At 43.4% G+C, this 4,981-nt stretch overlaps 1 non-coding gene across 1 annotated transcript; it reads left to right on the top strand.

Moving 5' to 3' along the window:
- Nucleotides 1-301: 301 nt before the first annotated feature.
- Nucleotides 302-378, top strand: Trnak-uuu (transfer RNA lysine (anticodon UUU)). Its single transcript has one exon. It is a non-coding gene; the product is annotated as a tRNA-Lys (tRNA).
- Nucleotides 379-4,981: the final 4,603 nt, after the last annotated feature.

The raw sequence follows: 4,981 nt of genomic DNA, 5'->3' as shown, positions 1-4,981 counted from the left end.
CAAGTCATATACCAGAGCCCAGCCTCAGGGCAGGAGGGCACATCAATGGCATTCACACAAAGAAACAGGAAAAATTGGACCAGGATTATTCCAGACAGACAGACATCATATCCTAGAAACTGGCAATTTCACTAAATACACAATAGAATGGCACACATGTGTTTACTAAGAGACATACATAAAAATATCCAAGCTGGGTGTTTGTGGTACATACCTTTAATCCCAGCACTCTGGAGGCAAAGGCCGGCGGATCTTAGTGAGTTTGAGGCCAGCTGGTCTACAGAGTTAGTTCTAGGGTAGAGCTAGTTCTAGCTCAGTCGGTAGAGCATGAGACTTTTAATCTCAGGGTTGTGGGTTCGAGCCACACATTGGGAGCCATTTTGTTATGAGCAGTTTCCCTTTCCACCCGCCTGGTCCCACAGCTGCTCCAGCCCCAAATAATACACAGAGACAATATATTAGATATAAATCTGTTGGCCTGTTACTAGTGTTTCTTATTGGCTAGCTCTGTCTTAAATATTAACCCATTTTTATTAATCTAAGTATTTCCACTTGGTCTTATCTACCAGAGAGAGGAATCCGACCTCTGGTCTCTCAAGTCCTACATGTTGAAACTCCTCCTACCTCCCCCTGAATTCTCCTTGTCTCCTAGTCCGCCTATTTTGCTTTCCTATTGGCCAACAGCAGCACCAGTTATGATAGTCTCAATAAAGACCCATCTTTAGTGATGAAGACATATTGATGGAGTCAAGTGAATAGCGTCACACACAACAGTGGAAATCCATACAGACAGAGAGGCAAGAGTGAATCTGAGAAACCAGGCAGCAGCACACATCTGTGGTGTTAGGGTCAGGCTGGCAGCTCTCCTCGGGCAGGATGGGCAGGCGGAGCCATACTTTCTGTGTTCTGTTGCTTGGCAGCATAGTGGTTTCCACAGCCATGACCATTTTGGAAAGCTCAGTAAGATGTACACTCTGAGACCTGGAGAGAGCTCTCAGAGTTAAGAATGCTTGCCTGTCTTGCAGAGGACTGGAGTTTGGCTCCCAGCATCCATCTTGTTGGGTGGCTCATAGCCATGTGTAATTCCAGATCCACAGGGCCCTTTTCAGGCCTCAGTAGGCACCTGCAAATGTGCATACATGCACATAAGCACCCACGCATATAGACAAAATTAAAATATATCTTGCAGTTTTCTTTGTGAATGAATGCCTACAATGAGTAAGTGTATACGGAAACCACTGATACTATGAATATTTTTTTCATGAGAGTTTTGTTTGACTTCAAATTAGTGTTCTGTTTTCCTGTTGAGAAAGCCAGGTCTCTTTATAGGCCTCTAATGTTTCCTGTGTGAAGGTGGCTGTATTTCAAAATTCACCAGGCAGCTGGCTGCATCATTGCTGGCCACCACTTAGCATAGTAAAGGCCTGCTGAGAACTCGGAGTACAAACAGGAGATAAGCCTTTCCATAGGAGTTAGCAAAACAGATTCCCACTTTGCAGGTTGCAGCTTCAGACTTCAGTATGTCCCGGCTCACATGGGAAGTGGCACAATGTGTTCACCGTTGGGCCCAAGTCTAGAGACTTTTATTTACTAGGTCTGGGGTCCAGCCCAGAGCATGCATTTTAAGTGATTTTCCCATGAGTGATACAAGAAATTTATGGGATTGCTTACAACTCCTTGTAATTGCAGCTCCGGTAGGTCAGATGCCCTCTTCTGGTCACTATGGGCATCTGCACTCATGTAAACACACGCTCAGACATACACCTATATGTAATTAAAACTAAAATAAGTTGTGTGTGTGTGTGTGTGTGTGTGTGTGTGTGTGCATGTGTGTGTGTGTGCATGTGTATACACTCAGAGGCAGATGCGCCACCATCCTACTGAATATGGGACACAGATCTCAACCCTGGAGCTTTCTCTGTGAAACGGGCTCTCCCCAGGCAAAGGGCACCATGTGGGAAGGCATCAGCACAGGCAGGTGGTACCAAGGGTGCACTCAGCAGACACACCCTTGCTACATACAGAATCACTTGCTTTTAAAGGCACAGACCCTCTCATTTCTCTGGTTTCTAACCTTCAGGCACCTGCACTGCAACCTCGCCAGTGCCACACCCTTTTGTGATTCTCTATTTACACCTAAGCACTCCGGTGTCTCTGCTACCCTTGGGCATCTGCCTTCACCTCTAGCATCCCTCCAGGTTCGTCATGTTATCGTTATTACAGTTATCCGATACATGCATCCACGGCATCCCAGGACAGCTCACGGGGTTAAAAAACAACCTCCGATGGCCTCTGACTCTTCCTGGACATGGGACCTCTTCACTGGCACCTGGATAGTGTTATGCTCAACACTTCAAGGAAATATGCAGCAATTGTTTTGAATTTGCTGTCATCAGGAGTTTGAAGGTATGTGGAAGAGTGCATTTACCAAGAGTTCATGCTAGCCCTCATGCCTGTTTTAGTTAGAAAGTCCACTAGTCAATTCTTTGTGGTAAGTAAGGCATTTTGAAGTAATACCAACCAGTCAGGTGTTGTCTGAAAAAGCATGCTCTTGACATGGCAACAGAGGTAACTTCTGCAGATTCATTCTCATGGGCATTCTGCTAACACTAGCAACAGTACGCTGGATACTTTCCGGGAGCTTATTGGAAAAGAAACAGTTCTTCAGCTTAGTCTTCCACATGGGTGCCCAGGGCAGGAGGCTTCCCTGTTCCTCCACCCCTCCCCACCTCTAAGCTTAGATTGAGGAAGGATAGTCCCTAAGATTTCTTCTTTACTTTTTGAGTGCAACTGTATTGCTTTGTACCGTAGCTCTCTAGTACTTAGTTGTCATGCACAACTGAAATTTCATAACCGCTGACAATAGCTTTTAATTTCTGCATCCCCACAGCCCTGTGGGTTTGGCTATTTTAGATACTTTGTGTAAGAGAACCATGCATTCTTGTCTTTCTGTGTCTTATTTCATTTGACACGATGACCTCATGAGTCATCTATGTTACCACATGTTTTAGAAGTTCCTGTTTTAAAAGTCAAATTACATTCTACTCTTTGTATATATTACCTTTTCTTTATCCATCTGTTGAAAGACACTTAGGTCACCTTCACATCGGGTACTGTGTGTGTGAATACATTGGGAGTGTGGTTGTATAAGTGTATGTGCATTTCGTGTGTGAGGACATGTATGTGCCTGTGTTTGTACCCATGTGCACACATGCAAGGCCAAAGAAGGGCTCTGTCCCTCTCTATTGAGACAGGGTTTTCACTGAACCTGAAACTTGGAGTTTTGTTATGCTAGCTGGTCCCAGTCATGGGGTTATAGACACACACATCCTATTGCGTGGGTGGTGAAGGGTTGAACTCAGGGCTCCTCTGCTTGCAAGCAAGTACTCTTACCCACTGAGCCATCTCTGCAGGCCCTCAGCTTCATGTCTTCACTATTGTTACTAATGTTGCAGTAAATTCAGAAGTGCCCCTGCCTTCTCTGGACACTGCCTTGGACTCTGAGTAAATACCCAGAAGTGGGCTGGCTGGGTCAAATGGAAGTTCTGTTTTAACGTCCTGAGGTGATTTAGCTGTCTCCCAGGGAATGCAGCATTTATCAGGACCATCAATGGCAGACAGAATCAAGATTCCTCCATGTCCTCATCAATCCTTGCTTCTAGTAGCCACCCTAGCAGGTGTAGAATTGAAATCACTCCGTGGAGGAGTGTTGCTGAGTCACTAGGAATGAATTCTCTTGAGAAAAAGTTGTTGTTTTTTGTTTGTTTGTTTTATTTTTTTACATGGCAGCTCACAACTGTCTATAACTCCAGTTGTAGGGGATCTGACATCCTCACAGACATACATGCAGGCAAAAACACCATTGCACACGAAATAAAAAATAAATAAATTATCTAAAAAGAAAGGTTTTCTTATTCTTTTAAAGATAACTTGACACATGTAAAAATATATTGTGCTATTATTCCCACATTAACTCCCCATTCCAACTGACCTCTGTCTTCTTCCCAGTCAGTGCTCTGTCTCAGCCTCTGCAACATGGGGCTGTAATGAATGTTTCCATGGGGCCTTGGGAAGATGCTAACCCATTCTGAAAGTGCTAAGTGTCAGCAAAGAGACAATTATTTCCCCTGCTTCCCTTTTGTGTGTCTCAGGGCTGGCAAATGGCAGAGGGGAAGCTACTAGACTGAAGGAGGGCGAGGATAAGCAAATCACCCTTTGTTGCTGCTGGTGACACATGGTTCAGGTGACAATCCCCTATGGCTACCTGCACCACTAGATAAATGTGGATTGTAACCTTGCTGTCCCTGAATCTAAAGAACACCACCTCTGTCTCTTTGCTGGCACTTACCACAGGACATCTTACAGCAAGGAGACCTTGTTCTGTTCCCTCAAATAAATGGCATCTAAAGAAAACAACAAAATAGATGTCCTTAAATTCATGCAAACATTTGCAATATGAAGATGTTTCAGGTCCCCCCCCCCAAACAATACAGCCCCTTAAAATAATTTTTGAAACTATGTGGAAACCTGAAGATGGACTGGAAATAAAATGATGTTAAGGAGTTCCTAGAGTTCTATTTGATTTGGTGTTGGTATCAAGATGTGTTTAAAAAGTGTCTCAGGTGACATATTGGTTTGGATTTACATTTAAAAGACTTCCAGTTGGTTACACTGAATATGCAGGGTGTCTAAGCGGCTCCCTGTGCTATAAGGGTGGAGAGTTGAAAGAAAAAATTTTTAATAATTTTTAAAATTGTGATTAATAAAAAGAATTTGTATTGTTCTATTTGTGTGTTCCAAGTTTTCCATATGAATAACCTCATTCCTAAGCCAGGGCAATCGGCTTCTACATCAATCTGTCTGCAGAATTTGCTTAACACAAAAAAAAAAAAAAAACACATTTGCAACATATTTTCTCTTCTTTTTTATTGAAAAAGATTTTTTATGCACTATATACTAATCATGTTTTTCCTCCCCCAAT

Source organism: Phodopus roborovskii, unplaced genomic scaffold, assembly GCF_943737965.1.
Source record: "Phodopus roborovskii unplaced genomic scaffold, PHOROB, whole genome shotgun sequence".
Taxonomy (NCBI): Eukaryota; Metazoa; Chordata; class Mammalia; order Rodentia; family Cricetidae; genus Phodopus; species Phodopus roborovskii.
This window is presented reverse-complemented; position numbering and strand designations above follow the sequence as displayed.